Source organism: Rhagoletis zephyria, unplaced genomic scaffold (assembly GCF_001687245.7).
Source record: "Rhagoletis zephyria isolate East Lansing unplaced genomic scaffold, Rhagoletis_zephyria_1.1 Rzeph_scaffold_00003, whole genome shotgun sequence".
In the NCBI taxonomy this organism is placed as follows: Eukaryota; Metazoa; Arthropoda; class Insecta; order Diptera; family Tephritidae; genus Rhagoletis; species Rhagoletis zephyria.
The window spans coordinates 78,011-98,643 of NW_016157087.1; the positions used below are offsets into that span (position 1 = coordinate 78,011).

A 20,633-nucleotide genomic window follows, 5' to 3' on the forward strand; every position below is an offset into this window, starting at 1 on the left:
TGTAAACTGTTATTAAGGACGGACGTTGTCTCCAGACCATTTGGCTTAATTTAGACATTGCATGATATTTTCTATGCGCCAGAGCCTGGCACTCGCAAATTTACTTAGTGGAAGATCGTTTCCTTACTGCCCGCGAGAAAGCAGCTGCGAAATTGGATATTGGGTAGACCCAGTTTAGGCACGTGTCTTCCGTATGGGTAGTGAATCCTAACTGTGTCAACAATTCTGTATGTGTATGTCTTGATAAGCAAAAGGGTCTGATTATGCATATTTCGCATAACTTCGCACAACCATTTGTGCCAGTGCCCTAAAAGTGTAACTTAAGAAAATGTTAAGCAATATCTAGACTCAACAGACCGCTAAGTTTTTAAACGTTCTGCTAATTTCTGGGTAATGGAATACATACAAATCAGATACAAAGTACATACGAAATTACAGTTTGAAGTTTATGCGAAGTTGTGCGAAGTTATGCGAAGTATGCATAATCAGACCATTAGAGCTCTTCGGTTTCGTAAATATTCCTATGGCTAATGACGCGAACAACTAAGAAAGCGCCAAGAGCACTGCTTGCCTTTCTTCAATAGTACGTCGTCGTTTAAAGTACAAAACCGCGTAGCGTCATTCTGAAAAACCGCGTAACTGACATTTGCTACCAAAAATTGGATTTGCTCACACAAGCTCTTGGCTCAATGATTATCCATTCATCCTGAAATATACTAGCCAGAAATGCGATTCTTCTTCTTCTTTATTGGCGCTGTTACCGCTTTAGCGATTTTGGCCGAAACCAAAACAGCACGGCAGTCATTTCTTTTCTGTGCTAACTGACGCCAATTGGAAAAGACATGTGAATTTTTCTTAGTGATAGATTTCGGGACCCCCGGGACCCGCGGTACAATTCTGAAAAACGTCGGAATAGGCGGGTTGGGGACTTAAAAATTGAATTTCGGCAAGGGCGGGATTGGGATTAAATATTTATCCCGTGCACATCTCTAGTGGCTGATTAAGTGCCATCAAGGCTCTAATCTTATATACAACCTATGCAAAGACCATTATTGATTGTAAGAAGGCAATAAGAAGGTGCAGGAGAAAACGAAAAAGCTGGCGAGCTAGCCATATATAATAATGATAGATTGGCGCTTACACATACATATGTTAGTGTTTGGCCGAGCTTCTCCTCCGATTTTTGGCGTGCGCTTTGATATTGTCACACAAAGCGGAGGGACCTACAGCTTTACGCCGACTTCAAACGGCGATTGAATTTTTATGAGATAGCAACGGACTTTCCAATTCCTCTACAAGAAACCAAATGATCCCACGAACTTCTTGTTTACATACCTTTAGGCAGATAGAGTAAGGTAATGTTGCCTCAGATGCAGAGTTGCAAATACTGTGAGTAGATCGTACGGTGGAAACCGTATGTATAAAAAAAGCAGACATTGCTAACGTGGTTCTGTTTGCAAGCAGCGCTTGCAACGCGCAAATAATGGAACAAAAAATTTGCGAGTGCCCAGCTTTCTGCATTCAAAGAATCGCGATGAAACTTCGCTACAGGGCCTACAATCAGCAATCGGAACATTGTGTACTATAATTCGTTCAATGGACGGCAATGTTCTGTATGAATAAAAATTAAGCAAATGTTTATTCTTAATATTTCAGTCCCTTTACCTAAATTTATTTGAGTAAATCGAGTAAAAGGGCAGTAAAAATTGCGCAGTACTTTAAGAGTTTAACTGGGATAAAGAATATAATATAACAGTACCTATATATAAATAAGAAGATTGCCGCATATTCACTCATTCGCACAGAGTTTGCTGATGCATATCTGAGTGTTGTGTGTGTGTGTGTGTGGTGTTTTTAACGCTATTCATGCCATTATTTTATTTAACCGCCATTTATTCGATGAAATGTGCAGTTTGTATTCTTGCAATCGCCAGAAAGTAAACAGCTTAGGACCTTCTCTTTTGCACCATCTTTCTCTTGTGGACATTTCCGTTCTGTATGCATTCCAGACTCGAGCCATTTCTAATTCAATTCCGCACATTATTCTATTCACTACTTCCTCACAAACTGCTTTGTTGTTATTTCACACTTAAGCATTTTTGTATTTGTTTTTCCACTTTTTTATTGCTGTCGTTTTGCAGTAATATGTGTATGTACTTATTTTTTGTCAACCGAAAATTATTGCATTGCATGCATAATCCTCGACACATCCGTATACGCATTCACATTTGCACTCCTATTCGAAAAGCGAAATTTCGCCCCTCTTTTATTGGCGCTTATATGTTTTTTGTACAATACAATGTTTTCCCCCACTGCTTTCAGTTTGTTTAATATTTTTCGTGTAATTGAAAAATGAGCTTGAAAAATTTTATGTAATAAACTATTCAAACAGCTTTCGCCACACTATCTTTCGGTGTTCAGCTGTGTCCTTATCTCTAACGTTGCCAAAGATATTTATGTATGCATGCATATATATTTGTGTGTACAATTACACCAAAACATGCAAATATGCTCGAAATCACAACACGCTTACATATGTATAGTATGTATATGTATACATAATACATATATACAAATGTACATTAGACTGGTTGAAAAAAATCGGTAATTTCAAAAAAGACGTCTGTCAAAAAGCGCAGCTCTTAATATTACGATTAAGAGGTCGCTCCTTGCGAATTTCTATTTTATGTAAATAAGACAGTAAAATTGCTATCAATTTTTACGTCAGCGTATCGTAGTCTGCCAAGGCGAATTCATATAAAATCAATAAATGCAAAAATTACTTGTATTTTGGTTTTGCCTTTTGTGGACCCACTGAAGGAAAGAAGGCGACAAAAAATACAAACACTCTCACGTTTTCACTCACTCACTAGCGAAATACAAAATTTTGACATTCACACGCTATTCACAGCTGATTAAACCTCACCACTTTATATGAATTCGCCATGGAGTCAGATACTTGTCATGTGTCAAAACGTGTTAAAAGTGCTGAGAGCGTAAAGAACGCAAAAAACCACATTTCGTGCCCGGAATCAACAAATCAGCTTGTTTTTGTTTTTGCGATTTCAGACTCTTACTTCACTGCAAGCAGTTGCTACATTTTCTGAGATTTTATTTACGGAGAGTCTGATTGAAAAATAATGATTTTATGTGTACGGATAATAAAATTAGGAAACACCTACATTTTCTGAAACTTTAGTGGTATTTTGCATTTTTGTGTTTAATTGAATTTGCTTTCGGATATAAATAAACCACAGCTGTTATGGCAATTTGAGTTTACACATTTTGTTTCGGGCAAGAAGAATAAGGCATTTTACGATTCAAAAGTGGAACGTATTCGCTCTCTATTACACATTTCTCTAGCGTAAAGAATGCTTTCGGGGCTGTTCTGGATAGCCACGGGATCTCACGGGCTCGTGTAGAACAAACGTATTCAAAATATACATAGTCTATATGAAAAGGAATCACTCCAAACAAATTTTGCCCTTATTATTAAAGGGGGGAAAAAACTCCCCAAAAAATGTTGTCTTTCTTTCTTTATTTCCCACTACTTATTTTTACTTTCGACTAACAACGGCGAGAAAAAAAATTTCTAAAAACCAACGGTAGGTCTTAGCTACTTCAAATTTGCACTTTATTGAAGTAAAATGGCATGCATTGTGAACCCTTACATCGAGAATTTTTTTAATTATAAAGCTCGAAATTTCTCGAATTTTTTTTCGATTTTTTTTTTTTTGTTTGAAACTTGGATTATACGGCTTTTGCTAAAGAATAAACAATATATATTTTTATAAGAAAACTATTAAAATTAAAAAATTAAAAATATTATTTATTCAAAACTTCTCAATGTGTAGGTGGCGTATACTTTTGGTACACACTAGGGATGTTAATTTTTCGGCTTTTTCCTATCCTGGGTTTTCGGGATGGCGTTGTCACAATCCCGGGATCCCGGCTTAGTCCCGGGATTTAGATATTCATTACATTTCAACAACTTGAATCGAAAAAATTGCTGCGATGTTGTTTGAGAAGCTCTCCTACCATGAAATAAATAATAAATAAATGGGTTTGAAACCTACTTTCTTATTTAAAGTGGCGTTTTTATTTTTTCTTTCTGACCGCAGGATTTATTTTGAAGGACTTTGTAATTTCAAAGAAATTATTAATTCCAAAAATTATTAAATAAATTCAATGCAATGTAGAATAAAAATAAGGGTAACAAATGCAATAGGGAATTTCTTTAGAATTAAAAAAATTTTAATTTTTTGGATTCACAAGAACGAATAGATATTTTTGAAGCTGATAAAGCCAGAGGAACGAAATTCGAGGATGTTATCGAGTTTATATAAGCCCTTAACATATAATTTTTCCAAAAACAAATATTGCGAAATTTCAAGGATAAAATTTTAAAATGACATTTTCATTATTTACCAGCCCTTCTGCACCAGAAACTTGAACCTGTTTAAATTATAAGGCTTTCCTCATTAATTCTATACCCATACGTCTTCTCTAAGCACATTTCTCTGGATTTTTTAAATCATTTTAGAATTACTGACGTCAGAGTGAAAAACTAAAAACGCAATTTTCATATATTTGGCCCATGGTTTCGCGAATATACTGATATTTGTGTATAAAATGTACTATCGCGCGGTGTTATATGTATAATGAGCTACACATTTATAAAGAAAAATATTAATTATTAAATAAAAAAAGAAATATATCCAATACTGGTCAAGAAAAGGAGTTTCAATTATTGCCATCAGTGCAAATTACAAATCCCGAAAATCCCGGGATTAACATTCCTAGTACACACTTTTTTCAGCTTTACTATTCTGAAAGTTTTGAATAACTTTTTTTTCAAAGGAAATTAAAAACTAACAATTAAAAAAGTCTAAGTTTTGGGCGGAGCCGAACATTAAATATCCGGCACAAGTATTCAATATAGTTTTTTCACCTTTCCCAAAAACTACCGCTTAGTGGTAAGCAGGGGTGGTTTTACGCCTATTTCCAACATCTTCGATAGAATGCTCAGTTAGACATAATGAGATAAACTTATAAAGATATATGTGGGCGGCAGCACGCCCTTTTTCCAAAATTCCATAATAATATTACTTCTTTTCAAGGGATTGTTGTTAGTATACATTTTAAGTAAAATTAGCGACCTTAAATTTCGAAATATCGTAGTTTAAAGCATTTCTGAAATGTACCGTTGTATGAAAAGTGGGCGTAATTTCAGTCCGATTTCAATAATTTTTAACGTTTTGCTTTTATGTGGCACTCACGATAATCAAACCCAATTTGGTACAAACTGATCGAACGGTTACCGAGGTACGCACATGTGGTCCTAAGTTGTCAGGGTCACGCCCATTTTCCAAAATTTTATTATAAACGTATTTTTTGCTCAAATAATTTTTTTTGCCAGTCTAATGCACATATAATTACGTTTATTGCTGCACACATTCTTATGTGCATACATACAACTGCTTTTGGTGTGTCTGCGGTAATCTGCAATCCGTTTGTCAGCGTATACAACTGTATAGTCGTCGTAGCTTTGAAACGTCACATTTGTTCACGCGCATACGCATGTCCTACGATATCCTTTAGTGGCTTTTTGCGTGTGCATCAGTTGCTATAGCGGTTTTTTGTAGATGTGAAACTTAATCGGGTTGTTTGTGTGCTCACATCTATACACACACACACACGTGTGTATGTACATATATGTATATATATGTTGATACAAAATGTATTTATACAAAGTATGCGCAGTGAAAAGCAAAGGATATTTGCATACATGTGTGGTACGCGAATTTACTAAATGCGCATCGTAAAATAAAATTTCAGCAAATCCACAAAAATTGATTAAGCTTCATTCATTTATTTTGGCATCAGCTCACTTTAATCACTGTAGTATTTGAAGGATTTTGGTATTAACTTAAAACAATTGCTTGTTATTAAAACCAACGAAAATTATTTTGTAGAATCCTGAAAATGTTAAATCGTTCGAATTTGGGTGACGGGGCATGAAATGAAAACAAATGCGGTCTTTTTGGGTGTGGAAAATTTAATTTAGACATATGTAGCTGGTAGGGAAATGGTGAAACGATTTTCACATGATAATTAAAACCAGTTAACTTAATTTGTGCTTCTACTAAAGCGCTGATATTTAGTTGTGCGTACAACTATAGTGCTGATATTTAAAAAGAAAAGAAAGAAAGGGAATTGAGACTCAACTATACTCTCTGAATACGGTTAATGAGTAGTCCATTTAGCTGAAGGACTTTGCGGGTCGGTACCTTGTTCGATGGCAAGGTGTCATTCTACCGCTGGTGACCGTAAACTCTCTGTATGCCCGGATTCATAGACATAAATCTTTCAAAAGACAGAAATCTTTCGTAAGTCAACTCTGGCAACTATCTTTAAAGGAGTCCTAGGTAGGTAAAAAATTTGAGTTTCAAAACCAAAATATGTTTGACTCTTATATGAATATTTTAGGCGTCATATATGGCCACGTTATGAGCCAGTACTTAGGGTCAATATGAAAACAATAAAGATTAGAAAGTTATATCTAAACTTAATACAGATATGGAAAATAATTAGGGAACAAATAATGAAGAGAATTGAAAAGCAGCTGCTGCTATTAAATGTATGTTGCAATGTTTATATGCGCACATGTGTGAATAGAAATTTTTAATTTTTTTTTTTATAAGACAGTTCAATAAGAGTCAAACCTATAATAGGAGTCTCGAAGTAGCCATTTATGAGACCAATAAGAGTCATTTATGAGCCTCCAAAAGGGTCTGAAATGATTCATGTACATATAAAGCCAAAATTTGCCCCACAAGAGGCGTAAATTACCCATATCGAGGCTCATTTGATGTATGAATTTCAGGTCGACTTTCAAAAGAAGACAAGCGCCTTCATTCGAGCTCTTAAATAAACTCATTAATAGATTAGAATCTCCGAAATAGGACTCCTTAGTGGCCCCAACGGTTTTCTGGACTTTGGGAATAAGTTGTCTAAACAGCTCAGTTTACATAATATAAATTATTTAAAAATGGTGATTTAGAAAAAATTTAATAAAAAAAAATTCGCTTCTCTCGAATCTCTCGAATGTCGCGCCACACAGGGATATTTGGTGCACATTTCGTGCCCATAAATCCAAAAATGATCGACTTTCGGGTTTTGTTCTTTCCGTTTGGCTAAAATGATGTTCCAACTATCAAAAAATATATCCAATACGGGTCCCGACCTTTTTCACCTGTTTGAATGATCAGTGTGAAATTGATAGTTCATGCGGCGCGCTTAGAAGTAAAGTTTAAAAGAGCACCAAAAGCTAAAATTACTCTCTATAAACAGCTATAGAGTGGGTAAAAATACCGAATATTCGCAGGAATCTTGAAATAAGTTTATTAAAGATTTCGAGTGGAGTATAGCAGAAAAGATGAAAGAGTAAATACCATGATAAATAATAGAACGTTTCAAAATAAACACATTGCTTTTAATTTTAGGCGCCAGTTCGCTTGACCACATCTTTTTTGTTATTTTGATTAATAATAATAATAGATTGGCGCTTACACATATGTTAGTGTTTGGCCGAGCTTCTTCTCCGATTTGTGGCGAGCTCCTTGATGTTGTCACACAAAGCGGAGGGACCTACGGTTTACGCCGACTCCGCGCGGCGATTGTATTTTTATGAGAAGCTGTTTTTCATGGCAGAAATACACTCGGAAGTTTGTCATTGCTGCCGAGGGACGACCGCTGTTAAAAAAAAAAAAAAACTTTTTTTCTACTTTTTTTTTGTGATATTGCTTTAACCAGGGCTTGAACCCAGGCGTTGGAGAGTGAAAGCGCGCACTGCTTACCACTACACCATGTTATTTCGATTACAGATTCGAATTTAGCGACACCAAAAACTCTTAAATAATATTATAGCTATTATTTTTGCCTTGAATTATTATGTTTATGATTTAGACGCCATATTGGATTGGCCATATCCTTTTTTGTTGTTTTGATTCAGATTCGAATTCAGCCACCTGAAAGGCCTCTTTAAACCTGAGTTCATGTGAATATGTCCATTTTTTAAATTATGGGCACAAAATGGGTATTAAATATCACTCCCACGTCAGTGCTTTGAATTAGTTGTAAAGTCGTGCAGGAGTCATGCAGACGTTATCGGGAGTTTGTCTTCTTTACAAGTTTCGATTTAAATATCCTCATTCAAAAATTACTTTCAATACACTGTTTTTCTGCACTTCGCAGATTTTTTTTCGTATTCAGGACAAATAAAATAAAGGTCGAAATTGTATATTATCATTTTGATGTTATGTCTGATCGAATTGAAATATGAGACCACCTACAACCTATAAACAAATAAGCAACTATGTAATGTTAAATAAAAAAACTAAATAAATTAAAATATAAAAAAAAAATTAAAAAAAGTGTATTTATAGTTTATGTATCATGTTAGTTGACATCTAATCTTCAAACGTAGTTACTTAAGGACAAACGAAATAGTCAATATATAGTTACCGCTAGTCGACCGCTAGTTAGTTAATAGTTAGTTACAAACAAGTCCCATTTCCTGCAGGGTCATTGCTACTGTTCGAAAAAGCAGCGCTTGTAAAATGATATACAAGTTCCTTCCCAGCTTTTCACCACTAAAGTTGGCAAGGCAGCCTTGTTTGTAAGACTTTCGTGCCAGAATAAACAAAATCTTTCAAGCCGTTTTGCCTAATGTGTTTCTATTGTCCAACAAACGACTTTCAACGATCTTTGCTAGAATTGCCCTGTTTGCATCCATTGACCTATTATTTTTGTTTCAAAACCATTGCTGCATTTTAGATAATCGATTTATTAATATATAAACTATGTTGAGGTTGCTGCACATGATAATATTTTTTTTTAAGGAAGACTTCTAGATTTAAGCAAGAAACCTGTTTTCTGGGTCCTTCCCATGTTGTAGCCGTAAGCTAGACATTGTATATTTTTCGTTACAATTAAGCTGTTACAATCGTCTTGCGGAAAAATATAAAGAAAGTTTCATATCGCCCCCTTATGACAGAAGCATGAATGTGCAAATTTACCATTTTTAATGGGTTGACTTTATAAATCTTTGGATCTTCTCTGTTATGCCAAAGCCTAGAAAATTATGCGTACACGGAAATCACATATTTTACAATGTCAGTTACTTGAATGTAAAGTTAAGTCTCATAAAAAAACTTTCAAAATTGATTTCCCAACATTTTCATTTTTACACATTCATGTTTCTAGCATAAGGGGGACGATATACAAATGTACTCGGCAAATTCCACCCAGAGCCAACAAATTTTAAGACATTTGCCTGAATATATACTTCTCAGTATGCTGCCTCTCTTTCCCAATTTTGGAGAAGCTTCTACCGCAGCGGAGAATACCCTCCTATTACACCGTGCGGCATAAACAAAAAAAATAAAAACACACGAAAGAATCGATATAGTCACAAAACTATGGGCAAAATATAGTAAAACTGCGTTTTCAGTTCTTCACTCTGACGCCAGGATTTGTTTTTTTTTTAAAGGAATTTGAAGTTTTAAAGATAATTCAAAAAATTATTTTAAAAAAAATCAGTGCAATGTAGACTAAAAATAAAGGTACCAAGTGAGAGAGAAAATTCTGTAGAATTTGAAAACAATAAAGTTTTTTGGTTTACAATGACGAATAGGTAAGTACGCAGTTTTACAAAAATTGACCCATAGTTTCGCGAATACATGTATTAATTTTTTGTGTGTAAAATTTACTGTCACACGGTGTTATAACACTGCACGACATTTTCAGTTTTTTCCGGGGGATGAAACCAAGTTTTGCTGAAAGCAGAGCAGCTATTAAAACAATTAAAATTGATTTAATTGCAAATATTTGTATGTTCTAAAGGCCTTTTTGAGGGTTTTTGGGTACGAGAATTCTGAACTTACAGTTTATTTTTACAAAAAACCGCCGTTGGGCTGCACTTTAATGCAAAAAAAAAAAAATTTTGTTTAAAAAACTAAAACCTCCCTATTATGATTGCCATTCGTACTGTCATCAGGTATGTAACTTGAGAATAGAAATCACTGCATCTTTTAGGCGCATCAATATTACATAGTTACATCTCGAGCTAATAAAAGGAAGGTAAAACAAGTAAGAAAGTCTAAGTTCGGGCGGAGCCGAACATTAAATACCCGGCGCAATTATTAAATATATGTTTTCCACCTTTCCGAAAGCTACNATGATAGGAACTTGAAGAAAAGTGCAAACAATGTTTCTCAACAATGTTGCTAAGCAATGTTTCTTCATGTTCTATTGCACTAAAGCGCACCAAAGCGTATCCAGCGGCCGTTTTTGGTACAACAAATTTGCAATTTCAGTAGATCCAAGGTCCCAGCAACATTCAGCATAAGCAGAAAATTATGTTTCATTATTATAAACCAAAAAGTTGAAGAAAAAGTCTACGTTCGCTAAAGCGATTGAGGAGATACACTTATAGCGTTTTCTTTTTTCGAAAAAAGGCTGCACTTATTCTGCCTTGTGTTAGCGCTGTCACATTTTCATGTTGTTTTCTCAGCCCTTTCACAAGGCGTCGTATTCTTTTCTCAGCAGGTTGCGCTCTGATCCGGCAAAAGTGCTTCATTTTCTGTCCTCAAATAAACGTGAGAGTGAGAGTTGCACGGTTGATTTTTAATTTACGCTTGTAAAAATGCAATTATTTTCCGTATGAGAAATATGTGTTTTACTTTAAAATTATTAAAGACTCACAGACCAAGTGAATAATTCAGCTTTATTAAGTTCTATAAATAAATTGTGATGGAGTAGTATATTTTCTGTTTCATTCTCATATAAAGACAGCAACATTTTCTCACGTTTCAGGACAACGCAAAGCAATAGTTCCCATTTAAAAGGGCAGAATTTCTTTTTGAGAAAAAAAACGCTATTAGATATTTATGTTGCCATAAGCGGGGCAGCCAGGCCCATTTCTCAATAATCTATAAAAATCTTATTTTTTGTTAAGAAACTTTTGTAAGTATTAACTTGAAATATCAGAATTTTCGTATTTATGAAATTTTTAACCAACAATGCGAGCATGCACGATTCTGATATCTCATGCCATGCCAAGCATGGGCGTAGCCAGGTAGGGGCAGGGGGGTGCTCGAGCCCGCCCCCCCCCCTAACTTTCAAATTTTCCTTATGTATATATAAAATAGTACCCTGAAATGCCAGCTTAGTAGGGTCGAGCCCCCCCTAAATTTCATTCTGGCTACGCCGATGATGCCAAGACTAAGTAGATCTGCTGTGCGACTAGATATTATTTAATTTCCTTATATATTTGCAGCAATTTTTTAAAATATTGTATTTTGTTTTAATGATTCGTCCTCAAACAAAAAACTGCAGCAACTCACATTTCGCATGAACAACTTCAAATGAATTTATGTATTGTGAAAGCATATTTCATTTAATCTTTCGAAAACATTCCATTTGTTATTAGGTCATATAAATTATTATATGATGCACTTCACGTACAATATTAAAATCAATTATTATAATTAAGATCATTAACTACATTTAATTAGCATACTGAAAATATGCTATAGCTCACAACTTTCCCCGACGCATTGGCGAATAAATAATGGAAACTACGAATGCACAGATATGCACGTGTATGCATACGTGTTTATAAGCGTATGTTAGTGGCGACGCTTCATTTTATGAATGTATAGTAGTAATGAAAACAAAAAACGATAATTATTATTTATGCGAAAATAGTTTCGGGACAAAGTCCTAAGTAGAAAAAAAAATTTTTCATGATAAATAATGTGCATTATATGTCTTTTCAGGTGAACTGACTTCGGAAAAAAACTACAGACATGGTACATATTTAATTGATAACCGAAAACCTATACGTATTAGCAATTAAGGGTAAATACTTGCGTATACATACATAAATCAAAAAACGCAATCGTTAGTTATACATACATACATACATACATACATATATCGTGCGTATACATAAATAAAACTTTTAAACGCATAAATACAAGCATACATATACAATACGTATGTACATTACATATATCATTCGCAGAAACATGTATGCATAAGAAAATAAATAAATTAAAGTCTTCCGATACATATGTACATACACATACATATATAAACATTTGCATAACATTTAATCATGCTGGTAGTTAAGGCTAGAAATAATTTTAAAATATTATAAAACATAAAAATTATAAGATTAAAAAAGCTTACAACCGCGCTTTATATCTAGTTTCAATAGCAATATCTTGAACTGATTGCGACTTTTTTATATGTATAACATATTAAATTATTTTACGTTATCACTTCACCACTTCAACCGCCACCGAATTGTAAGTTTGCGATGTACTAATTTAAGAGTACGAAAATTAATTTTTCAGTTTTCGAAAGTTGTTTACTATTCCAAAACAGAAATGCCTATTAGATACTTTTTCGACCATTTTGCTTGCTCTAAACACAAAATCTTATAATTTTTTTTCCAAAACACCTGTTTACAGCTCATAAATCAACGAAAGAGAAAGATATTTAAATTTTTTTCTTGGCAAAAATAATTTTAAAAAATATTTGAGTTAGGCCAAAATAGTTTGAAGGGTCCCTAATAAGATGGATTATAAGCAAACTTTTTAACGAAAACATGTACCTGCCTCCTGCTTAATATGTTACCTATCTCGAAATTTATTACATTACTAGCTTAAACCCACTTTTTTATTCAAATATGAGATTTCGGATTTTATTTCTGCTGTTATGACATGAAATCACAGTTGAAACTACATATACCTCAGCCTGTGTATCTTTTGCATCTAATGCTCGATTTTTTCTAATTAAAGGTTCACGGCTCCCACTTTCAGTCCGCCATCCGCTACTGAATTTCTTTTGTATTTACTGTCCACTCAGGTTTTTATGAGCGCAAATTTAAGCTAAAAGCGTAAAAAGTAAATATACCAACATTTAAAAGTAAATAAACCAAAGTGAAAACGTTTTGAATTACCAATCCATGCATCATTAGTAAATAAATATTTTCGATTATTAATAATTTCAGCGCATTAAATATTTCTTAGCTGTTATTTTCTGCTCAATCAAGTATTTCCCTACTTATACAATATAATATGGAATTATTAAATGGCTTTTAGTGCATACGTCTACCCAACATACATACTTAAGTATGTACATGCATACTTAGTTCCTCCGGAAAGCTTGGCATAAAAACCTCGACTCTTACTTGGGTCAAGTCAACGAACGTGAATTTTCATTTTGATAGAATTTTTGGTCAGCAATGCACATGTAATTGCCAATTAAACGCACACAGAATCGCAAACAATCGACAGCAAATTGGCAACAAAATTGCGTATACGCCCGAGTGGCTCACTGGCATCCAATTGCGTTGCATTGTATTGTAATTGCATTGTGTTGAATATTGTAAGCATACGAGCATTCAGCTGGTCGGCAAGCCAGCAGCAGCAGGCGTTATTCATAATTTTCTGCTTTTTGTTTTATACTTGAGAGCATTATTAACAAAACAACAGCCGCAAATTACAGATGCAAATTTTGCCAATGGATAACATTAACAGAAGCAGCAGCAGCAGCAGCAGCGATACTAGCAGCACCAACTGTGTGCACTGTGTATCCGGCCACACCTAGACGTTACGCATGCAAATATTTGATATGTACATATATAAGAACAATACCTGCTGGATGCGTGTTTACTTAAATGTGTGCGCCTAGATGCAGTCGGCAAAAACAACTAACTGGCAATAATAAGTAAAAACATATGCATATGTATGTGAATACATGTATGAATGTAGATGCATTTGTATGTTCAAATGCGTAACCATATAATAAATAAATACTATATGTGTATATAGTTGTATGTACATAAATACATACTTATTTAAAACAGCTCCAGTTGTTCGCCAGTCATAGTCCACCCAATGGGAAAGTGGGTAATAATGAAACTTAAGAAGAAACTGCTATCACAACATTTTAATTCACCTAAATATCTGGTAGCAATGATAATTAAATTGCTTAATAAAATCTTTCCTACGAATATACTTCCGGAGTTATATAAAAAAAGTCGACTATAAAGTTAGTTCCAGCTTTTTGGTTTGGATTAAAATTATTTCAAAAAGCTGCTTTTCGACTTTTTTCGTATAACTCCGGGGATATATTTCTATGTATAATGTACATGTAAATTTTATCTAATATTTAGGTTAACAAAGTATTTAGACACGACTGATTGGGAAATTAAAAATTGAAAGTCGTTGTATTTACATTCTGAGAGAGTTACCGATTAGTTTCATGAGCTGGGACTGATAAATATTAAACTACATAGATGATGACTGAATTTCCAAGATGCAACTGATTTTCTTTTCCTTCCTTTGCTTTGTTTTGGCTTTGCAACCGCTTGAGTGACAATGGCCGAATACTCCAAAGGTCTTTCCAAACTTCCTCCGCTCTACTACTAGCTACTGCTATTATAAAAAAATGTATACAATGCCTTTTTAATATTAAAATGTGTTTATTTTGTGAGATTTAGTACTATTTCAAGTTAGATATCGGCGGTGTTGACTACGCAAATCACTTATGCAAGCATATTTTATTCCTTTGCCGATCAAATCGTAGTATGCAGAATTTGTGTCCAATCGATTTAGGCTTTAGACCTGATGTGGGGTTGAGAGGGAAGTATATCTGACGTGATTAAAAAAGAAAATAATAGTTTTGGGGTATTTTTATGTGTAAATATCTTCGTCCTGGGCATGAGTAAAATTTGCGTTAACCCAGCAGAAAATTTGTATTAACAGAAAACCTGTAATTTCTTCTTAAGTTCGGGACTAGGTGATGACTAGTTTAGGATCATTTGGGAGCTAGTCTGGGTTCATTTCAGGACCTGTTCAGGACCATCTCAAGTTTTTTCACAATTAGTTTAGGACTATTTAAGGCCTAATTCCGAATCGTTTCGGGACTATTCAGAGCCATTTCGGGGCTATTTTAGGACTAGTTCAGAACCATTTCGGGACAAACTCAGTACCATTTCGGGATAGTTCACGAACATTTCAGAACTATTTCAGAAACATTTCAGAACTAGTTTGGTATCCTTTTGGAACTAATAAGGAACTGTTTTAAGACTTCTTCGAGGTCCTTTTGGGTGACATCTACGACTTTTTCTGAATCACCTCACAGCTCCTTCCGGGAAAGTTCGAAAATGGTCACGAAAGGATCCAAAAATATTGCTGAACTATTACCGAAGCGGTTATAAATAAGTTCCCAACAAAATGAAATAAATTTAATGTTTTCTTTCCAACCTAACCTATTTATGCATGTTTTGCCAAACCGTATACAGGTGTTCACATATATGTAATTTCGTGAGTATCTTCTTAAGATACCTACAGCCTCAGCACAAACAAAAGTTCTTAGTAAGCTGACTACCGAAGTTCAAACTACATAAGCATATCCACCCATTCTAGTCGACACTCCAAAAACTGATTGCTGTAGTACACTGATGTATAATATTTTTTTTTTGCTTGCGGCGCTTTTCAAGCTTTCTAAAAATGGTGTGTAGATCATTAGCGCTCAAACCACTGCCCGCAGAACTCTTTGAAGCTCTCTGTAGAATTCATACGGGCTCGCATAGATCAAAGGCTCTATCTGATCATCACTGGTTTAGATACAAATAAGATAAGAACTCTCTCTGCCCGCCACTGCTATCAGATCATCTTGAAGTCTTCGATGAAACTAAATATTTGGGAGGTCTTCACTAGCGTCAGACTATTTAGGGAAAATTCTTAATAACTTCGTACTCTGTCGACGAGTTGCCTTGCGAGCTTCTCACTATCGCCATTTCCATTTGATCTAAAAACGGTATACAGCTTTTATACTGTTCTCAAGTCCGAACCACAGATGATCTTGTTGTATCAAAGGAATGAGTTTCGGGCAATAGGAGAGATTTCTGTCGCATTTCTTACAGGCAAGTTCTTCTTGCCACAAAAATATTCTTATAGCATTAGCATAAGTACCTAAATATGCATATATGTAAATATCTTCATACTATGTGTACATACACACCTAAGCATGTATAACTAAGCTGTTACATATTTTTGCACATATGCATATTTACATATACATATGTGGGTCAATTCATATCAAATTGGCCGATGGCTAGAATCGACCATTTTCGATTTGAAAATTTTGGTCAGAGTTTTTCGTCTATCATAAAGCGGAGTTCTTCTAAATCAAATTAACTAAAAAACAGTTTTTCGGAATTTCAAAATTTAACAATTTCCCGCATTTTTCAAGTTTATTTTTTGAATATCTCAAAACTGAAATTGAAGAAAAATGGTTCTGATCTCGTTTTAGAAGTGATTTCTGAAGCTAAATAAAAACAAAAAATCTGAAAATGAAAAAATTACAGAAATTTCAAATTTCAAAAATCATAAAAGCGAAACTTATATAACTTTTGGGCAAACTTTTTTTAGTCAATACCCCTAACTGTCTAAAAAGGTCTTGGCATTTTAAGGAAGGTGTTTTTTTAATATAAATGTTTAAGCTTAGGAAAACAATTGTGTTGCTAACTAAATATAAATTAAAAATAAATTTAAATTGAATAAAAATTGTGCAACATAACTTTATTTTAAGTTTGCAAAAAAGATTGTTTTAAGGTTCGTAAACTCATATCTTGAAAAAAAACATCTTATTGAAAATTCCACAATTTCCCGGATTTTGAAAAATTTGTTTTTTGAATATCTCAAAAACTAGTTTAGTTACGGTAAATAAAAACAAAACAAAAAACGGAAAAACGCACAAAATTTTCAAATTTAAAAATCGCAAAAGCGAGACTTATATTACTATTTGACATCAATATTTTTTTTTTTGTTCTTTCAATACCTCTACCTACCTTAAAAGATCTTGAAATTTCCAGAAAGGTGTCTTTTTTTAATCAGAATTTTTAAACTTGAAATAAAAGTTATTGCAAATTATACATTTAAATTGAAAAAAAATTTAACCTATCATTATTTTAAGTTTGCAAAAAAACGTTTCAAATTTGATGAATTCATATCTTGAAAAAGAATATCTTAAAAATTTTAGTATCGTTTAAGACAAGTCGGAGGAATTGTTTAAAAAAAACTGGCCAAAAATCTGTATAAGCTTTTGCTTTTACGATTTCTTTTATTTTTGTGAAATTTAAAATTTTGCATAAGTTTCGAAATTCTTTTTTCTTTTGCAGAACTTAGTTATATGATAAATGGAAAGTTCTGATCAAAATTCACCCAAGTCGAAAATCGTCTATACCAACCATCGATAATTTAGTTGGATTTGACATGGAAAGACCCATATGTAAATATTAAGTTACACATACTATGTAGGTCTACCTATAAATATAAATATATTTATATCGCATGTTACATATGTATCTGTATTTGTTTTCTCAGTTAGTACTATAACATACACTCGGCCAACAATGGTAAGCGTAATTCTGACATTGCAATTGTCCGTGGTTAAACGTGTACCAAGCTAGCTTTATCTGCAACAAGAAACAAGTGCCCAACGACATGCTTTGCATGCAACCAGCATTGCAGCAGTCGTTACTCCAGACACGCCTTTTCACTGTACCAACAAACGGAAATTCAGAATTCCTTGGACATCCTAAAATCCATGGGGCATACTGTGGCAAGTGGCAAGTGGCAGCTGGGCTGGGCAGTTCCATAATATTTATGAGGCAGATATGCACATATGTAGATATGTATATACATATGTATGTTTGTATCTACGTACTGAGTAAACGTTTGGACACCTATCTAAGTGGCTACTTACTGTACTTAGCAGTGCCAGTTGCAACGGTATTACTTGGTATTCTATAAGAATTAAATGCTTCAAATGCAACCAAGGCAACGACAATGGACTCAACCACTAACCACACACACACACACAAACATACCTTTACAATACTAGCTAAAGGTGCATAACATGCATGCAGTTTGTCATGTCATACTGCTTTCTTGCTGTCATTATAATGTAGATATGTGCTTACATGTATTTACAAATGTATGTACATATGCTTGGATAGACGGAAATACTGGCCAACTCAAGTGTGGACGTTTATGTATTCAAGTATTAATCTGTGTGAATGTATGGACATATTTGTGCTTAACTAACAGCAAATTAACACCAACTATGCATTTTCACCTCATCTGTTTGCCCTGCAACTGCTCAAGTGTTCCATTGTTATTGTTTCCATGCCCAAGCACCACATATTGGCCGTATCTGCTTCCAATGTTTTTGCACTTGGCACATACCAAGCAAACCAGACTACCATACTAATAATACAATCAATATATACAAAGTGTTTTGCTCTTAATCAGAATGCAAATGAATATACCACGTACATGCACCTGCATATCTATTTATGCATGTTTGCTTATGCACAGGCCTAATTATTTGTGCAATAATTAAGCTGTTGCCATATAAGCGAATTAAAAAGCGAATTACCGAGGTTCTTGTAACACATCTGTTATCTCAGGCAATGTGTTTTACTGAAAGGCAAGTCAAATCAGTTGATTTTAATGTAAGCCAGTCGGAAAAGCAAAAATGATTTCGTAAATATTCAGGTGCCTGTATTTGGGTGAAGATATGTTATGATAGAGAAAACCTGTAAATTACTGTCTTCACTATTGAGAAGGTTTTTTTCGCTGAATAGTACTAAGATGTTAGAAAGTCTTTTGTAAGATAAATGAACGATAATAGGCCAGATATTTTGAAAGATTTTGGTTATTCTGGCACGGAAATCTAACAAAGAAAAGCTTTTGTTTTCTTTTTTTTATTTAATTTACTTTTAACTGTTAGAATGTATTGTCCTTAAAACAAAAATATACATTGGATGCGCCATTTTGAATTTTTCAAATCATACCCCGCCGTCGTAATCAGCAATGCCAAAAACATTTGTATAACCACTTGCTTTTCCTCTTTTAGTATTCAGTTCTCCAGAGGCACAAAAGCTAAGCAAAATCTAACTTACAGTTAGTTAAGACGCAATAATTAAGACGCCATATATTTTTTTTAAGCCACAGTGCTTCCGTCCCGTAGAATTTTGGCCAGCACAATGATTCGGTTGACGTGGAACGTCCCATGTATATTTTTAGCTTCAATTAATTATTAATTTTATTGTTTTATAAATAAACAATCGTTTTTTTGATATCATTAAATTTTTAGAAACTTATTTAATAAATTTTTTTTTTATTAATTCTATACTTTTAATATTTTTTCTGTTTATTTATAGTTTTTAATGTTTTTGAAAACAATAATTTTTATCATTCAAATTCCATTTAAGAACAAAAAAACTCTTTCTTAAAAGACAAACATAACAACTCTAAGACCTCCTCGTTAGCAGATATTTCAAGTAGACTTTCGAAAGACAGAAAATAGCTTTCAAGATGGTTTTCAAAATTGGCAATTGTCTAACGAAAGACTTTTTTCTTTCGAAAAACTGTGGTGAGTTGGAAGACAGTTGCCATAATTGCAATTTAAGTATTACATAAACGCTGAACATTCAGTTCAGTTTGTTAATTATCTAAAGTCTCTAGCATGATGTTCGCCACATTTTAATTCTGAGAACGGTTCGCGTATCACTCTAAGCTATAGAGGCAGATTCATCGTTCTAGTTTGGAGACTCTCTTCCACAAAGTTCTAGTTGCGTTCCCCATTCATTGCTCCTCTTTAAACTTACCAGACTTCTTTATCCTCCAAACAATATACTCACCGTGAATCATTGATGATGCCTAGGGTGGCCATATGTTTATCCCATGGATTTTGCCCCATAATCAGTCCCTTCAGGGCTCGTAGTCACTCCTTCTTTGTCTGAGAAGGAATTTTGCTACCACCCTGTCAGGCCTTTTTAGGAAATACTTGGTTATTTTGCACGAGTTAACGGCTCTCGTGAGTTTTCATTTATGATATGCTTGTTGTACCCGATCGTTTCCCCTATGCTTGGCCATAAAATTGGCTACGGTCCAATTGAACGCTCCAGTGAACCGCAGTTTGCCATTTCATCAGCCAGTTCATTGCCTTGAATACCTTAGTGTTCTGGCACCCACACAAGTTCAAGCTCATTCCACCTTGTAAACAGAGTTCAGCTTCAACTTACATTCCTGGACTATCATAGTAGTTTCCCAGGCTTTTAGAGCAGCTTATCAGTTCTTGCAAATCCTGATTTTATGACCGCGCCACCTTTCGCCAATTATCTAGGCTGCCACTTTCTTTTTTGCAGAAATCTCCGATTGAAATACCATTGCCAGTGCACCCGAAACAGTAAAGCATTTGTAGATACCGTCCAAGTGCCATTCAGCTCCAGTTCCACCGCACCTTAATTAACTACATAAGTAGTAATAGTGTTCATAAACTAAATATCACATGTATGTATTAAAACAAAGCATTTTCAATTATTTAATTTTCTTCTTCTTCTTTTTTGGCGCTGTAACCGCCTAAGCGATTTTGGCCGAGTTCAGCAAAGCACGCCAGTCGTTTCTCCTCTGTGCCAACTGACGCCAATTGGAAACGCCAAGTGAAGCCAAGTCCTTCTCCACCTGATCTTTCCATCGCAG

The 20,633-nt window shown here is 34.3% G+C and overlaps 1 protein-coding gene across 1 annotated transcript in view; it reads left to right on the top strand.

The window, feature by feature from the left end:
- Positions 1–11,974, top strand: part of DIP-lambda (Dpr-interacting protein lambda) — a gene marked incomplete at its 5' end in the record, with an annotated part of 81,541 nt that extends 69,567 nt beyond the window's left edge. Inside the window, one exon of the mRNA XM_017622487.1 lies at positions 11,844–11,974. The remainder of the gene's footprint in view (positions 1–11,843) is intronic.
- Positions 11,975–20,633: the final 8,659 nt, after the last annotated feature.